Source organism: Notolabrus celidotus, chromosome 12 (assembly GCF_009762535.1).
Source record: "Notolabrus celidotus isolate fNotCel1 chromosome 12, fNotCel1.pri, whole genome shotgun sequence".
NCBI classification, from domain to species: Eukaryota; Metazoa; Chordata; class Actinopteri; order Labriformes; family Labridae; genus Notolabrus; species Notolabrus celidotus.
In genome coordinates this window covers 17,505,284-17,524,567 of record NC_048283.1, presented here as the reverse complement: position 1 = coordinate 17,524,567, position 19,284 = coordinate 17,505,284, and the positions used below count along the sequence as shown (strand labels likewise).

At 39.4% G+C, this 19,284-nt stretch overlaps 1 long non-coding RNA gene across 3 annotated transcripts in view; it reads left to right on the top strand.

Moving 5' to 3' along the window:
• Positions 1-18,741, top strand: part of LOC117823044 — a 152,593-nt gene extending 133,852 nt beyond the window's left edge. The window contains exons 4-5 of one of the 3 annotated variants that reach the window (XR_004633303.1): positions 16,200-16,275; positions 18,486-18,741. This is a non-coding gene — a long non-coding RNA (uncharacterized LOC117823044). Of the gene's footprint in view, positions 1-16,199; positions 16,301-17,802; positions 17,913-18,485 lie in introns of those variants that run through there. The other 2 variants (XR_004633300.1, XR_004633301.1) reach the window with 2 other exon arrangements.
• The last annotated feature ends 543 nt before the right edge of the window (positions 18,742-19,284 follow it).

Here is a 19,284-nt window from a genome sequence, read left to right as displayed (position 1 = left end):
AGGCAGTTTTGTGTTTGTATGTCTGTTGCAGACATGTAACTTTGAATTGTGTTTGAAAAATTATTCCAAACTCTGTGGCTTATATTGCTTCTGTGCTGTCACCTCTGTATGCCCTGAGGCATATGCACACAAACACAAACACACACAGGTGACTGTTGCTTTGCACCACGTCGCTTTCCCCAGGGCGATCACAGTGCGACACACAAGACACAGACACACACATCCTGCTCTGACTGACAGACAGACAGACAGACAGACAGACAGACAGACAGACAGACAGACAGACAGACAGACAGACAGACAGACAGACAGACAGACAGAACATGCATCATCTGAGTATCCCCATGGTATTCAGTATTTTGGTGGCACATTTAAGAAAAACAACAAGATTCTCAGGAAAACTGTATTGACCCAGATCGGTTTAGCTTGGAGGAGGAAAAGATAAGCTCATTAAATTTAATTTTAGTCAGTTGCTGTTGATGTGTGCTAGATTTCTACTACTACCAAACTTCATCCTGCATTGATTTGGCATCTTTTACAGTTTTACTCAAGAAGGTTTGGGTGCTGCTGTTCAAAATAATTCAACCTAAGCCAAACCCCATGTAAATTCCTCCATGATTATTTCCATCTATCTCCTCCTCTTCCTTCCATCTGTGCAGCCATTATTTAATATCTGTCATCTTTGTTTTGCCGGTGAATTCATTTTTCTTCCCCTCCTTGTTTGTGTGTTTGTGTTTGTGACCATGACTAACAGGTCACTGCTGTTCAGCACTGCAGCCAATCCCTTTAGGTCCCCCTCTCTGCTGCTTGTTTAGCGACCTTGACAGCCTTTCGCTGTCCCTCTGAGTCGCACCATTCGCCCTCTCTCACCCCTTCTCTCCCCTCCATCTTTCTCACCCGCCTCTTTAATGCCTTTTTTGTCCTTTCCTCTTTCTGATCTCCTCTGCTCTCTGTTCTTGCTCTTGTCCTCTTTTGCTGGTCTTTTCCTCTTCGCTCTGCATTTAGCAACCTTGACAGCCTTTTTCCATCCCTCCAGCTAGAAAGATCCCTGCTTACTCTGTCGCCTCATCTGTCCCCCCTCTCATTCCAATCTTTCATCTCGTCACTTCACAGTTTTTCTTTCACTTTATTGACTCTTTATCCCTCTTGCCCTCTTTTATTTCTCCCTATTCACAGCCTGTGATTTATGTCAGCATGTTATGCTGTCACACAGCCAGACACGAACTCAGTACAGTATCCAGTGAATTGTGTCAGTATTAATAGAAATCCTACTGTACCCGGCAGAATGATGTTGCAGAATTATGCTTACATAAAAAGATATGTGTATTCTCTGTCATTAAATGTATTTCTAGTGTTAACTTGGCACCAGTTTCTTGGATTATTTACATTTTAGTCATTAAGTCTATTTTTTGTGTATTAAAGCTATCACTTGAGGTAGCTATAAAGCTTTAATTCTGTGTTTGAGGTATGCAAACTTGAAAAAATTTGATCGTTTCACTACTTCTCTTAAACATTTGCCAACATGATCAACAGCTAGCTAAGTTTACCAACATATAGCATACATTGCTGTAAGCTAGAGGGCTACATCTTCCCAATATTATTATTTAGCAAATCCATAAAGTAATATTAATTAGAAAAAAAAAACATGTTATTGTTCTTTTCACTAAGTGAAAAGACGAGATGAACCAATTAGGAATACCAGTTGTCATTTTATCACTCACAGTTGCTGAGAGTCAGAGGCTCAAATGTTGTTTCTGCTGTATTTGAGGTACAATCCGATAAATAAAGGGAATCTGAAAGATTGTAATCATTTCAGTGAAACTGCTAACTGTCAGCTCACTTTACCAACTGTTAGCAGTTTAGCTGAAACATTTCTTTTTGATTAATAAGCATTGTCAGGCAGCAACTCCTGAGCTATGCTACTGGTGAATTAAGCTTCACTACAGTAAAGCTGCCCCCACTGCTACAACAACACGTCAAAAGTAGCTTGCAACATCAAAGCTATCTTAATTTACATTAAAGCAGTTCAAGTTGAAGTCTGTGTTATTTTAAACCAAAGCATACTACTTTGTACCATAGTTATCAGCAATAATTACATACATTTTCAATAAATTATTTAGTAATTACCTTCATAATCTCTATATATTGTAAGTTGTACAACTGATATATAACCTGGATTGTAGCAGCACAACACTGTAACATAATTTTAGCTTCCCTCCCTGATTGTGACATCAGAGGAAAATATGCGTCCTGTGAATGTTGTAATTTAACCTGAAGTCTTAAAAGAGAGAAACCACCTGTGGCGTTAACAGTATTGTTAATGTCACTTAACTGTATTTTAGTCTGGACCACTCTAGCCAAAATAATTAATTATTTGCATGCAATTTTGCAGTATGGCTCTGTTCTGGGGGCTCCCTGCCCTTTCACAGGCCTATGTGGAATGCCAAAGCCTGAGGTGGAGAGAGCACACCTCTCCTCTCTTTCATGCAAACATGAAAAACCAAGGCAGGAAGAGCAGCAGCAGCAAAGACCAACAGGGGTACAGAGCAGGTATCAGTGGCAATACATATATGACACCTGTAAAATCAGACACAGCATAAAACTTACGAAATGCTGCCTGAACATATGATGTATTAAATAACATTTGAAATTGGGCTTCTTTAGCTGTCGCTAAGGCGACTTCAGCATGCATGTCTTGTTTGTTCTGTCAAGGTTACACATTTCATTTTTGTACATAAGATAAAAAGAATAGTGCATCTATTGGCCCTGCAGCCAAACACTTACTACAGTGTTGTCGGTTTGATTTTTCTGCAACAATCATAGTACAAAGTCTTTATTTAGACCGAAGTGGCTGAGTTGTTCTCCCAGCAAGTGCTGTGACTCCACCTTGAAAATAAACTCTGAAATCACTTCAAACATCTTCTCGTGTAAGATCAGCATGAGCCAGCAAACTCTTTGACTCGCCTCCTCCCATTTGACTCTCTCCTCCCCTATGCCCTCTCCGTCCCTCTCGAACTTCCCCACATCCACTTTCTCTCATCTTATCCCCTTTTTCCATTTGTACCTCTTCCTTTCTCCCACTTCCTCCCTCTCTCTATCTACCTCCTTTCTTCTGACTTACCCGCTCTTCCTCTGCCTCTCCCCTCCTCTTTCTCTCACTCGCCTCCTAATCCCTCCTCTCCACCCTAATTTAAACTCTTTGAAGCCTTCAATAAGGCTCCATAATAAGCTTCTCCTTCTCCAGGCAAGGCAAGGGAGCAGCCTCCCAGTTGCATTCTGCCACTGTGTGAGCGCTGGCGTGTTTGTGTGTGTGTGTGTTCTCTGTTTATTAGTGTCTCTGCTTGTGAGCTTTCATGCCTGTGTTTGTGCATGTGCTGTGTACAAGTATGTGTGTTTGTATGGAGTGTGAACTTAAATGCTGAGCAGAGGGCCGTGAGGGGAACAGAAGAGCATATTGTGGAACATTTCAGAATAAGACTCCACTGCAGATTAAACTCTATAAGTAGGTTATTGATGCAAACCACTACAGTTAAAATTTGGTTACATATTATTGAATTCAACTGAAGGAAAATCTGATTCAGGGAAATTAAAAGAACATTAATACCATTGAATTCCTTACTGTATATCCTGTTAAGCTTAAATTGGTGTTTTGATTACTTTTCCAACATGAAATGATAAAATAGAGCCAATTTAGGTGACACTCCCTGACTAACTCACCACATGGTCATTCTATGTAGCAGTCTGGAAAACCTACATTTTCCAGAAACCACTTGGGCCTTGACATACAAGAAAGAAGCCAAAGGGGTGGTAGTGTAGCTTTGTTAATATGCTGCAAAACCTCTTAAAGCTGCTGTTGGTAGTCGTGATATAAACTTCAGTTCGGAGAGAGATTTCGAATGACAACACTTCCCCTCCGCTCTCTGCTCCTGTAACCCCGCCCACAAAAGATCGTTGTCCGCGTTCTATGAGGAAGTAGTGACTTCCCAGCTAATCAGGGCGACGTAGTGGGGCAGCCACTCGACCATTCAGGACGGAGGATTGGAGATTAGCTATAATTGGTCCGTCATAACGGGAACGAGGGAAATAATAACATTGCTTTATACATAGGCATTGGAAAACAAAGAGGTTTCCCAATAGTCTCAAATTACTTCACTTACCGATGAGTACTGATGGTATTATGACTTTTTCTCCAAACCCAGCAGAAAAAAAGGTAATGTTTTTGACACCATTCCTACCAACAGCAGCTTCAAGTATTTTTTGTATGTTTTTAAGGTCAGTGAAAAAATACCTTTTTTTGTTTATGTTAGAGGACCGGTTAGCCTGGCTAAAATTAGTTTGAATCTCAATAAAGAATACATCCACCATACCACAAAGCTAAGTTAACAGTTACCCTGGAACTATGGGGGCCTTTGTCCACTAAAGGCTCATACAGATATAGACAAAGCCTGCAGCCCATACTCTGGAAGCTTATGGATATAACACCTGAAATCATGGCAGAAAGTGCTGAGCAGTGTAGACAGCAATTAAAGCAAAACCATTAAAATACAACACAACATACTTCGGAAATGGTGGGAAGATTGTGCAAGTTGGTTAGAAACTATAAGCACACATATGAAGTTATCTGAAAGATAACTACAACAGAATAGCTGGGTTGGATATCAGATGGGAACCAAACAGGTGGACAGCAGCAAAGGAGAAGTGGAAGTCCGTGTGAGACCCAATGCTATGAGAGACCTCAAATGGATAATTTTTAACGTCCATCCAGACGTTTGGGACAACATAGGAAAATAGTGACAATTGAACCATTTAAAATATATGTTACAATTTGCATACATAAAGGACGTATACATTTGTTTTTGGACAGGCAGTGCCGATTTTCTATTTAAAACCAAAGTGTTACCAGCAGTGCTGATGCCAAAACACAATTCTTTCCATTGTGTTATAATTTCCCTTGTAAAAAATATCCTTGAAAACAAGCAAATGTTAAGCATACAGACAAGCAGTGGTGGACAGTAACAAAGTAAATTTACTTGAGTACTGTACTTAAGTACATTTTTTGAGTATCTGTACTTTACTTGAGTATTATTTTTTGAGGATACTTATGACTTTTACTCCACTACATTTCTATCAGTGCTCTAGTTACTCACTACTTTTTGCTTTGAAGTCAGCTCATGAATTTCTTTCTCTTTTCTGAAATCTGATCCCTAAGACAGTAAAATGTGTTTGTGTAGTTCTGTTTGTCTCAGTGGTTTAGTCATACCTGTATATCGTGCGTCTCCACGGTTGAACGTGGAGCAAACACAGAGCAAATTTCACTCAGATCAGGCAGTTCATGTAGAGGTGGTAATGATGGCTATAATTCTCCACATGAGCACCCATGTCCATATCTTCAGCCCGAGTTAGAGGTTTTTGAAATGAAGAATGATATATATATGATTTGAAATGTTCTCCCTGTTTCTCACTCTGCCCAAACATACAAACATACCTGAGAAAGCGTGTTGAGCTACGTAACATTTGTTCCATTCCAGATGAACATTTCAAACTAAGTTGTCTGTGCTTGGAGTAACTTAGTTTCTGTTTTTATTCCATGGTATAGTTTTTAGAGATTTCAAGTAATGATGTAACCAAATGTACTCCTAAGTATACTTGACTGCATTTATGTATTTTGAAAATACAACGTTTTGACATGTTTTAAGAAGTACTTTGAATACTTAAGTATTTTTAAAAGCAAGTACTTCAGTACTTTAACTCAAGTAATAATTTGACAGAGCAACTTTCACTTGTATTGGAGTAATATTAGACCTGGAGTATCTATACTTTGACAGTAATGAGGCTGTGTACTTTGTCCACCACTGCAGACAAGTGTCAAACAAAATTCATAGTTAGGGAAGTGGAAATGTTCAGAGACAACTTTCATCGCCTTGCAACGGTAAGCACTGATGAGAAGCGCTTGAAATTAAGGACATTGGCGCTGCCGGTGCAAAAATAATGTGAAAATGGACACAGGCCCTAAAGGAATTAAATAAATACTGAAAAGGCCAGGAACAACATTTGAGCAATCATCGACAAAGGTATGCCTTTCAAATATCTTTTAAACCAGAGTTAAAATAATATTTGGAGAAGATATCATCATGTGAGTCAGTTCTGCTTTGCAGCTTTTTTGGGTCTTGAGGGAGAGTACAACATGTTTACTGTCACAGTTTGTTTTATTTTCGGCCTCGGTGGTGCTAATGGTGGGAATTTGGCGGTTTATCTTTGCCTGCTGTACTTCTCTTTGAGCTATAATAGATTAGAGACTGGCTTCAGCACACACACACACACACACACACACACACACACACACACACAACCCGCTGCATGGGTTTATCTTCATGATGATAGTAATCAGTATGATGCCCACTGGCTACAGCAGCAGACTGCTTGGTAGTCATTACCGTTAGCTTAACTGTTTACACCCGTTAATCAAATTAGCAAGTCAGACACACACCAAAACACACATACACACATATGCAAATGTACAGAGAAACACTCAATTGAAACCTGCACGAATGCACACAAACACACACAGACACTGACACCAAGGAGCACACAACCAATGCATACAGTTGATGTAAACATGGAGAGGGGCTCAGAGTTCCATCTGAGATAAATGATCTGTCCTAAAGCAGAGCCGCAGACAGAGAGGTGGAGGGAATCAGGAAGAGACATTTGCACACTTCTGTAGGTAGAGAGATATAAATGAGATAAATACAGAAAGACAGTGAGGAGGAAAAAGAGACGCGGGGAGCCAGTGGGTGGCAGAGACAGATGGGAAAGAAGATGTGCAGTTGTTGAACTTGTGCTTCCACTGAGCTGAAATCTTGGAGTTTTCAATGTATCCAAACATACAACAAACAAACAATGACAACCAGAGCAGTGAGCCTGGAGGCTATAAGAGAGCTTTTAGTATCTAGTTGTGCCTTCATGTGTTTTCTCGAGGACTCCTTTTTTCTTTGAGGAAATGTTGATGGGAGATTAAGTCTCCAGTTAAGATTAGATGTTGCAATAAATCAGTATATGTGCACAGTTAACTCTGAGGATCAGTGTATAATGGAAACAGGAATAATAGTTGTTTGAATTGCCCACTTACATTTCCTTAAAAAGCCAATTATGTAATAGTGGCTATCAGGACTTAACCATCAGAGTGAGTAAAAGTACCTCTCAAAGACAACTGACCAATATTGAGTGGCTTTGTTGCATTTATTTTAAAGGCAACAGGAACACAGGAATGAAGAGCAGATCTTAGTTTTTACAACTGACAATAGATTTCAGTGTTTTTCCTGAGCTGGAGCCAATCACTCAAGATGAGTGACAGGTGCTGGGGCATGAACTTAACTTGTTGAATCGCATAGAAATACACTTGGTGTCTCGAGGCGAAGAGTTAGATCTTTAGCTTTCAAAGAGTCTCACATTCAATAAGATTCAACTGTGTGTGGTGTTGTTTTCTCTTAAGGAGTAGTTTAGCATTCTGACAAAGGCACATTCACTTTATTGTCAGGAGTTAGAAGAGAAGATAAATATCACTCTAAGGTTTGTGGGAAATAAAACTTAGCTTAGCTTAATTTAGCTCAGCATAGCTTAGCGAAAGGGAAAAAAAGCAACAGCTTGTCTGCCTTTTTTTTTTATAAAACCAACAGTACACCAGAAAATCTGTGTCTCTTGGGGTGTAAGTAATGCCAGACTGTAGCTTTGTCCCAAATTCAGGAACTTTCTAATTGAGCCTAGGGCCTCGTGTACCAAGGGTGCGTACGCACAAAAACTTGGTGTACACTCTTTTTCACGGCAAAGTTCAGATGAATCAAGAGTGAAATGACTCTGAAAATGTGCGGTGCCTCACGCCAACTTCATGGCTCGGGTACACACGTTTCTACAGCTGTTGATCCTTGCGCACAGATTCATACATCTGGATATTTTTGTGCGTACAACACGTTCTGGATTTGAGCGTACACCATGTTTCAGTCGGAAATCCACGCAAGTCTTTGTACATGAGGCCCCAGGTCTTTGTAGCTTGCACAGACTGCTCAGGCTAAACTGAAATAAGACTGTCTGGTCTACCGGCTATTCCCCTTTTGGCATCACCAGCTGTCCCTGCCCCAACACTTGCGTCTCATAGCCCCTTTCATCTAGCAACAGGTAACTAGCTGGCTAAATAGTAACAAAGCTAACTTCACATGACTTTACCATCATCTTCAGCACCATCATATTGGTGGGAGGGTTGCAAAGGGGTGGACATTTTCCGGTAAATTTCCATGGGAAGTTAAGCTGGGGAATTTTAGAAAGATTTCAAATTGGAAACTTTCCATGGGAATTTATGGGAATCAATTGGAATTAACTGGGAATTGAGGGTAATTTAATGGAAAAGTTTTATATCCAAGCATAAATATTTGTTTTGTTATAAACAGACATCCATCCAAAATAATACAATTAAAACAGATTTATTTGTAAGTAGAACTCTATCAAGTGTTAAATATTTTATTGAACAATCAATTCTTTCATTGAAGAACAAAAACATGAATGTTGAGTTAAATATTACTCATCCCCCCCGACCTAACCCATTCAAAAATTTACAAAAATGCAATCCCAACAAAGTCCCATTCAAAATGTTAAATGAAAAAAGCCACTCTATCTCCAACAAAGTCCAATTCAACATGCAAATAAAAAGTGCATGTACGGTGCGTGGTCTCAATAGTCCTGCAGTTTGCAGTGTGCTATGTGCATGTGATTGAGGAATAGCATATACATTTAACTGTACTTTCATGAAATCTGGTTGTTTTAGTCAGGATTATACTAAAATATATTTTCCCCAACTATATTTAAGTTCCTTATTAAGAGCCAACCTTGAATTTAGTAAATTCCTGGTTTATTCCAGTTCATTCCCATGGAAAGTTTCCAGCTTTGAAAATTCACGGAATTTTGAACACTAATTTGGAGTAAACAATGTGAAACTGGTTTGCTAAATGTGGCAAACGCTAGCAGGGCTAGCACCACCAACCTTCAGTCCTCCTTGCGAGTTAACATTGTGGTTATATGTTAACCATAAACAGCTTAAAGACGTCTTCTGTCCACTGTGCTTGTTTACACCTGGGGAGTGGATCTTTGAAACATTATGGCAGTAGACATTAACTTGAGCTACAGCCCAAGCTAGTGGTGGATGGCGGCAACACAGTTTAGACACAAGGTATGACTGGCATTTTGGGCCTATAAAAAATTTGGAAATCCATTTAAAAGGACTAGAAAATCTGATGTCGACTGGTGAAGGTGACAGTGATTAAACTAAGGTACACCTGACTGACCTCAGGTGTAGTTTGATTAGTCAGCTGCCATAGTTTGTTAATCTGAACAAACAGTTCTAAACAAAAACGTCAAGGTTCCTGTTCAGATAATCTTTCCAGATTTCCAATTTTCCAGAAATACACTTATCTTTTTTTTTTTTTTTCTTTTTTTTTTTTTCACTCTTCATTTATTTGTTCAATGGTTTAGCAGACAACACTATTTCCAGCAGAGCATGCAATATACATCTATATTTAGATGCATACAGGCAAATGTATGACGGTGAGCAGGCGTAATACATAATTTTAAAAATAAATCTGAATCAGCTGAAGAAGCTTCTCCATCCCTGGATCATTTCACTAACGCACGCTACAGAAGTGTTGTGAACCCGGGGATGTTAACTTCTTTATTTACTAGACTTTCTGACTATTTATATCATTTTAAAACTCAGACTTTCAAAACCCAGACAGTGAAGCCTGAATGAGTATTTATTGAATGTCAACTACTTGTTTTGTACTGGAATTCTTTTTTTTTTTTTTGAACATTACATTTTTCACATTTTTATAACAAGAGTAGTGTTGCCAGCACCTGGCATTAAACATAGATTAGCTGTGTATAGACATATAGATATGTATATACATATTCATACAGGTAAACTAACGAAAAAAAACAAACAAACCAAAAAAACCCCACAAAAAATAAATAAATAAATAAAATAAAAATATAAAACAACAAAACAAAAACAGACAAACAGGAAAAGAAAACAGACAAACTGAAACAAGACACTTCAGCTGTAAAGGTACAACAGGGTACATAATTTACTTGTATTAAATTTAAAGGAGGTCATGAGAACATAGGTCAGTTAGGAAACGGGGACATTTACATTCTATCACAGGTCTGAAAAAAAACGAAAAAAAAACGCCTCACAGACATATGTTGCTTTAAGTTGCCGGGAATGACAGTTTCTCTACACATTCAATAAATGGCATCCAGAAATACACTTATCTTTAGATGATAGTACAGACAACAGCCAGTCTAGAGATAAGATCAGACAGGCTTGACACTTTATAAAGTTAACTCGTTCAAGCTAGAGACCAACATGGAGTACTTACAGAACTGAGAGTTGTCCTGGACTGAAAAATGCTGAGAAAGTAAAAAGGAGACAAACTTAAAGACTGACTATTGAAATCCAATTTTACTACTATATACCTGTAAACAACCATGCTCTGTGAAAACCAATAGTTTCATTTTAAAATCTCATAAAAGAATCTGTGCATCAGCATAACCTGAAATAAAATGAAAACATTTGTCACAGCTTGTTGGTGTTTTTATCTGGAGCTTTGTAGCACAAGCAGGGAAATAATCAGTTTGGCAAGTGACTCAATCCAATAACAAAAACAGAATTTACGCTTTCTATTTTTTCTTCAGCTTTCTGTGAGGAAGGAAATGAGAAATGGGTTTTAATTGTTTCACGATTAGCAAAAAAAAAGAGGAAACAATTAGGCACATTTTCAGTGATGTCACTGTCTCCAAGATGGTGATGCATCAGTTTACTGAGTGGAAGTTGTTCAATAGAGGAACTCTGGCTGACTGTTACACTATTTTCCTCAGCAGTCTGAATGTTTCCTGTTAAGATTAATGGAGACAAGTAGACACTGTGTGTGTGTGTGTGTGTGTGTGTGTGTGTGTGTGTGTGTGTGTGTGTGTGTGTGTGTGTGTGTGTGTGTGTGTGTGTGTGTGTGTGTGTGTGTGTGTGTGTGTGATGGTTACCCTGCATGTGGTGTCCTTACGCAGAGACACAGAGAAGATACTTCCTGCTAATCTTGCTGCTTTAGTTAGTCTCATCCTCTCAGTTATCCCATCTTACAACAGCTATAGAGCGGCTTTATCAAAGCTATACATTATACACACATACTTGACTGTATAAACACACACACACACACACATACACACACGCAGAGAGACAGATTAACCAGCCCCTATTCAGTTCTGATCCAATCTTTCAATCCCAGATTTCCTGCAGTGACTTTTAGTGATGCTACCATGCTGACTGCCAAATTGATTCCCAAAACAGTAATCCATTATGTGCACAGATTAAACTGCAAGTGTTCATAAACAGAAAATAATTAACCCGACTCCTGAAGTACAAGAAAGATCTAAAACACAGTCGTTGGAGAAAATGAAACTGTGTGACTCCAGTGAAGTGTGCAGATGTAGTGCAGGCATGTATTTTTTGGTTTTCAGATACATTCAACAATCCTTCACTTCTCTCATATGTCTTAGTGAGATGTCAAAAATATGAAGCCAATATAAAAGTAAAAACAACTACAGCTCCTCAAGTGTCCACTTGAGGCTGGCTCTAAATCGCAAGAGACCCCATTAACACCCATGTTGAAATGTCCATCTTTACATGACAAATAAATAAACATGTTTACAGCCTGGTACGAAAATGTTTTTGATTTAATCAGCCCATTCATCTATTCCGACACACTGTACAAGGGGTGATTTTTCTTTATAACACATTTGTATTGAAGGCCCTGAGTGTAAAAGTGTTTAATAATTAGGCATTATTAGAGGTGTAGCTGACTGACAGGCAGGCACATTGTTGTGTCAAGTCAGGAGACAAAAGACCAGCCTAAAGCCTGCCTCTTTGCTTCTTACTCGGTCGACCAAAGTTTGTTTGAGTCAGCATTTCCAATATGGTGACCATTGTTGTTGGGCCTCAAAACTCCAATTCAGGAACGAATGGGTTGCGTCACTAACACTACATCAAAGTTTTTATACAGCCAATGGTCTTTTTACAATATTTGCTTTTACCATAATAAATATGCCAGATTTTTTTTTTTTAGAGAGAGAGAGATATTGTATCCTACGTGTGAAGTGGAATTTCAACTATGAGAAAGGGGCAGGTTAGGTTAAATTAAAGTACTTATTTATAGATAATTTATCTCTGTTGTCATGAAGCTCCTGCTGTACCAAGATAGCTTTAACAGGCATATTATTGTTGGGATTTGGTTGAAAACAGGCAGCAATCAGTTCAGAATGCTCAAACACATTTTTGTCTTATGGTTTTGATCACTTGTTTATTTTGAGGTTGAAAAGAGAACAGAGATGATTATTTTGATGGTTTTTCCTCAAAGTTAATTTCCAGCAGTAGTCTGAATATAAACACAGACATAATTTCTCAAATTTGATTTGTCATAAAAAAGTATAAATACAGCACTTTATGGGCAGTGTGATATTGACAAGAACAAAGCAGATTTTAACATTCACCACAGAAAAAGGAGACCGTGCATTTTCCTTATGAAGATCCGACTACAAAACCCCTGAGTGCTTATTTGATTGATGTCTGACAAACAGCTGTTATAATTTAGTCAGAGCTAGATAGCAAACAGTGATAAGCAGCTGTGGTGCATTGTGAGTTCACATCACACTGCCCTTAATTTTTTTCAATAGTGATTGTGTTGCACTGTGATACAGTTGTTTTAGCTGCAGAATGTACAAGTTGTGGCTTAAAACTACTGTTCATATGTTTGTAAATGTTTGACAAATCTTGTGACTGATACAGATTTGGTCTGAAATCTGGTCGTAACACAGATTTATTTTCTTTATTTGACCAGGTAAAAATGTTTGAGAACCAGTTCTCATTTACAAACATGACCTGACCAAGAGGCGCCAACAGGAACACATACAGATGCACACACATAGACATATAAACATAAAATAGAACGAAAGTGAACAAGTAATAAGCTATGTGCATGATGTGTAAAAAAGTATGTGTGTATATATAAGTATGCATGTAAGGAAAGTCCGAAGTGATCAGCAGGAGCAACAGTCAACTAAAATATGTTGAAAATTGAGCTTGAAGGTTGTGATGTTGACAGATGATAAAACCCCATCTTCAAATAGACACTGAAAAAACTGTCACCCTTCACTCAGTTTTCAGTGCCCTTAAAACCTCTGATTTGGTAGAAATTAAATATTAGAAGTGTGATTATGTTCAAATTGGTGTATAATCACCTGCCATCTTGCACCGCCATATTTCTACAGAAGCACAGAACGGACAAACTTGTGCGAGCCATATGCATTTTTGCATGTCATGAATGGCTTTTTAAAATGCAGCGGTTGGAAGATGAAGAGAGTAGTTGTATGGTTGTTGAAATTAAGTTGGAAGAAGGAGGTTGGCAGATTTGTATGCTTGCTTGCGACTTCCATTTTTTGTAATGCGTTTTTTAAAAATCTTCTATGGGTCTCCTTTTGTTTTGTCAAGATCCTATAAAATTCAAAGAATGTGCTGTTATTCATTATTATCTTAAAAAGAAATGCATCATATTTGAGACAAACATTCCCCTTTTTCAGACTGCACTGTCAAATTAAGGATGCATGGGTTGGAGTCGGGGTTGGAGGCATCAGTCGGTGTTTGACCTCAGCCATTAAACACAAACGCACAGATGAGTGAACACAAAGAGACTAAAAACGCACATGTGCTCTCAAATATAGACTGTAGGACAGACAAAACCCCTGCCAGGCTCTGAGATAACAGACAGTGGGAGACAAGTAAAGACTGACTGAGAAACAAGACAAAAATGTTGGATAAAACATGAGTGTGGGGATAGAGAGGTAGAAAACAGAGACAAAGGCAGAGTGGTAAATCCAGGAGAGCCGTATTAACAGACAAAGATCCTGTAGAGAAAGAGAGAGAGGACGAGTTAAGCAGGATATTACAGAGAAGAATTAGAAACTAAAACCTGGATATTGAAAGAGTGAAAAAAGGAGAATTAAAATAACAGTGATATCAGTTGCTATATAGAGTGGCTCTAACTTCTGACAGTAATTTCTAAATGACACCTAAAGCTTTTCACAACAATGAAGAGCGCCCTCCTTTTGATTGCAAACTTTGAAACAAAGATCTGTTTTTAATTGAGTAAAAAAGAAAAAGGGGAGCAGTTAAAGCAGCTTACAAATGGGCGCCCGTCCCTCTCAGTTGTTGAAGTGGGCAGTGGGCACCAGTGGCGGTTCTAGACCGATTTTACTGGGGGGGCCAGGCTGGGGTCAAGGGTGTTGTCAGAGGGACACATTCAACCCTGACAAAAGAGACTGAGAAGAGCGAGGACCGGCTGAGAACAAACTGGCAAAACATCAGTGCATCCCTTTATACTAGACATATATACTACTGTGTACTATATCAAAATGCAGACTGACAGCAGCTGTTTGGCTGTTTACACTCAACATGAGTCCCATAGCGCTCTAAGGGACTGGAACCAAGTGCCACATGCATGTTCCGCCTGTAACATCGGCATGATACCAAAGCTTTTTTTATTGTATAATATTTGTTTAGTGTGGAGGGGGGGCAGGGGGGGCCTAGGTTCAGTTTTACAGGGGCACTGACCTCTGTTGGCCCCTCCTCAGAACCGCCACTGGTGGGCACCCCATGTTTGGAGGCTACAGTCCTCGGCCCTCTAGTCACAGGTTCCGCTCCTGGTCCTGTCACTTTTAGATGCATGTCGCCCCTCACCCTCTTTCTCCCCACAGTTCCTCTCTTCAGCTGAAAAATAAAAGCAAAGAGCCCTAGAAATAAACCTAAAAGAAGTATGTTTTGATTATCTTATTGTCATGTTTAATGCCAGGAGCCAACTTCTACCCGCCGTGGTTTTTATGACAAGGCTGATGGGGTCAACAAACCCAACACTTAAACGAATGACAGCAGTGTCTGTGATAAAAATCTGTGTTGCTTCATACACGTAATTTTTGTACCATAAAACCAAGAAGCACTTTTAACAAGTGCGTAAATATTTGCCAAGTTTTCTTGGACTGGAGGAAACTGCATGCAGTGCAATCCAGGCTGAAATTATTTATTTTTTTGTGATCAAATTTTTGCTTTATTTTTTCTTTCCATATAATAGAGTAAAAAAATACAAAAAAAAATAAAATATGAATAGACATATGGACATCACAAAAAATAGAGTGCATGTTCACATACCTATGCAAAGGTTTATGTACAAATACCATCAATACACAATTATGATAGAATAATAATGATAGTACTAATCATAATAAATTAAATAGCACAAAACAAAAAAAAAATGTAAAAAAAAAGCACAAAACAAAACAAAACAAACCCCACATAAAACCCACCCATTCCCCAGGCTGCAATTATGTAGAGTACAGAACACAGGGGAAAATAATTTTATAAATTGAGCATAGGGTTAGATCAACAACTAACCTCCACCCGTGCACCTCCTTTGTTGTTGTGTCTAATTTTACCAGTGTCATATGTATTGTCACTGATGTCTGCTCTGTTCTGTACCTGGGGGTTCTTTGCTGCTGCTCTGCCTGCCCTGGCTTTTCATGTATGCACATGAAAGAGAGCGGAGGTGTGCCCTCCCCACCTCAGGCTTTGGCATTTCACCTAGGCACATGGAAGGGTAGGGAGCTTCCAGGACAGAGCCCTGTACCGCCAGCTATTGCTTTGTTTTCTAGATTGCCAGAAAATGATCTCCTTATCATCATCAGAAAACCAGCTTTGTTGAGATCTAGATAATTAGTTGTATCACGGACATCTGAGTCAATATCTTAGGAAATGTATGGATGGACGTCAGCTTGGGGTTTCCTTACAAAACACAACACAATATTAAGGGGATATTTTGAACCAAAGGTGTAAATTAGTTATCTGTTTCTGTAATCCCATATTAGGTTATGTTCCAAACCATAAATACCACAGAGTGGAATCCCCATGTTTTTCATCACATTCCTCATATTTCAACTGTGGGAGGCTGTGAGTGTCGGTTGGAAGCAGACTGAGAGACGTATATGTTTTTATAATTGTGCTGTATTCCCGCTGTGGGTGGAAATGAACTGCTGAAATAAATACTTCCTGGTTCTATTTTCAGCTGAGGTCAGCGGCGGAGGAGTACGCCATGCTGAAAGGTGTGACGTGGCTCTGTTGGTTTGACCCACACCTGCTGCGTATCCTTCATTCAAGCACTGGAGGGTGAGTGCTTCTGTGTGTGTGTGTGTGTGTGTGTGTGTGTGTGTGTGTGTGTGTGTGTGTGTGTGTGTGTGTGTGTGTGTGTGTGCGTGTGTGTGTGTGTGTGTGTGTGTATGCATGTGTGTAAGGCTGCATGCATATATGCAACACATGTGTCCAAATACAAACAGGTAACTGTTAGAGTGTGTGTGTGTGTGTGTGTGTGTGTGTGTGTGTGTGTGTGTGTGTGTGTGTGTGTGTGTGTGTGTGTGTGTGTGTGTGTTTGTTTGTGTGGATGACCTTGATTCGTAGTACAAACACACACACAGCCCTGCTTCACTGAAAACACACATCTGTTTGTGTTTTCCACACTCACAAACACACAAATACTCTGGTTGCACTCAAACTGTTTTGGACACGTACACAAACCCACACACTTTCACATACACAAACATACACACACTTCATGCCTCAACAGCTAACGCATGCAAATAACTGTACTCATACTTCCACACCTTGTTTCACACACATATGTAAACACAAACACAAAAAATTGTTTAACCTTGTAAAACTACACACATTTACATATTCTGCTCCCCTCTCAAAATGCACGCACATGCACACACACACACACACACACACACACACACACACACACACACACACACACACACACACACACACACGTAAAGTAGAGGCTTTAGTGTAGCACTGAGTCATCTGACTGCTTGTGCGTAACTCCTCTCATCCCTCCCTGCTGGGTCTAAACTGTACTGTAAGTGAAGGTCACACAATCATACAATCATCATCACACCCTGTGCACACTGTACATGCATACTGTAAACAGACAACAAACACACATGCAATTGAACACATGGGGTCATAAATAACATCACATATACTGTATCTACTTCTAAAACATATTCGACTTTTGTGTTTGTCTGTAATCGTGCATGATTTAATTGTGTGCGAGCGAGTGTACATCTGTCTTTTCAATTGTGTGTGTGTGTGTGTGTGTGTGTGTGTGTGTGTGTGTGTGAGTGGCTGTAAGGGGCCTGCTTTTCCCCCTGCAGGCTGGTTTGAATCGATAGCGCTTGAAAGTGCTGAAATAGCAGCCTCTCACACACACACACACACACACACACACACACACACACACACACACACATACGCACACACGCAGATACAGAAGGGTGACTCACTGGAGCTGAAAACATGAACAAGAATGCTGACTTCTGAAACAAGGCAAACAGAGAGAGAGGGGCAGAGAGGGAGAAACAGGGTGACATGCACAAAGAAAGAGAGAAATAAGAGACTACAGCTCAGCCCAGACTTCAGACTCATTTCTGCTTAGTTGTGCGTAGCGCAGAGATTCTAAATGTAGAGTACTGCTCGACTGCATTTGTGAGTGCTTGAGACGATGGTTTAAGTGTGTGTTGGAGAGTAGCCACGTTCTGTCCTTCAGATCCTTTCCTCCTGTTTTCCATGTTCTTTAAGTCACACTGTTATTCTCACCTCTTGTTCAGAAACATTCCATGACCTTGGAGGAAGTGGAGCTTTAATTTTTCATATATTGACAAGAGTTGTTCATGAGAAACTACTGTAAAACCAAACTTTTCCATTAAAAGGATCTGCTCATTAATTTCACGCACAATATTCATAATTTTAGCTGTGAAAAATCAACTCCTTGATAAGCTAGGAGACAAGAACTGGAGGTTCATCCCCCCCCCCCCCCCCATTCCTGAAACTGTGAAGAGTGATAAGAAACTGAATTGTGTATTTTTTCAATTTTTTATTTTACTCACATGTTCAAATCTCCTCTTGTTGAATGAAATCGCCTGTTAGTTAGCAAACTGTTAGCTTAGCTAGCACATTGTCATGGTCTCACAGAAGTCTTCTGCCAAGGTTCCCGGCCAGATTCCTGGTCAGAATACATAACAGAGGGGAGAAGTTTCACATATATATCAGATATCACAGAGATGATCATAGGAATAAATGGTCTTCTTGTTGACTCGCCTTCGAACACATAAGTAAGTGGAAACAAAGTGTCAGTGAGGCATTTTCTGGTGTAGAGGAATCAGCCTCCATTGGGTCCATTGTTGAGGTGATTCTGAACAAACGCTTTAGAACATCGGGAAACAAGATGGTTGAGGAATGTTGCACTATTTCAACATAACAACTTATTTTTCTTTGATCTTTGTTATTTTAGGGGTCCTGGCATGAAAAAATTTGGAACCCCTACTAGAAGAGTAGAAATGTTACATATCTCAGTAAAGGGGCAATCTGTGATGTTGAAAAATATATAGAGGCCATTGTGGAAGAGAAAGGAACTGCAGTTCCTCGAGTGTCCACTTGATGCATGCTCCAAAAACCCAGGAGATCCTGTTAACATCAATGTTGAAATGTCCATCTTTACAGCACAAATAAACATGTTTACAGCCGGGTGCATAACCGTTTTTGGTCTGGATAGCCTATTCCTCTACTCATCCACACTTCCTATTAAAGACACTAAGTTTAAAAGTTGTGTTTAATTGGACATAATTAGGGGTGTAGCTGAGTGACAGGCAGGCACATTGTAGAGGTTAGTCAGGAGGTAAAGCCCCGACTTAACCCTGCCTCTTTGCCTCTTACTAGGTCGACCAAAAGTTTTAAGTCATCATTCTAAATATAGCGACCACTGTCTTTGGGCTTCAAAACCAATGGGTGGCATTACTGAGACTATGTCCATGATTTGCACTCTCCATGTCAGATACTAGTCCAGTTTTGGCTGCACTTTATTGCATTGCGTTAAAAAGTGCATGCCAGCATTATAAAATGATGTGCTCTATAATAAACAGAAAGCCTTAAAGTACCATGCCCTCTATATTCTCCCTACATTTAGCCTATTAGCAGCTAAATTTAGCTTTTAAGTGATGCTGTAAAATAGATGCAGACTTGATGTTTCTGGTTGTGTTTATTTTTATTTATTTTTATTGTATTGCACATAAAAAGGAACAAAACAAAACATT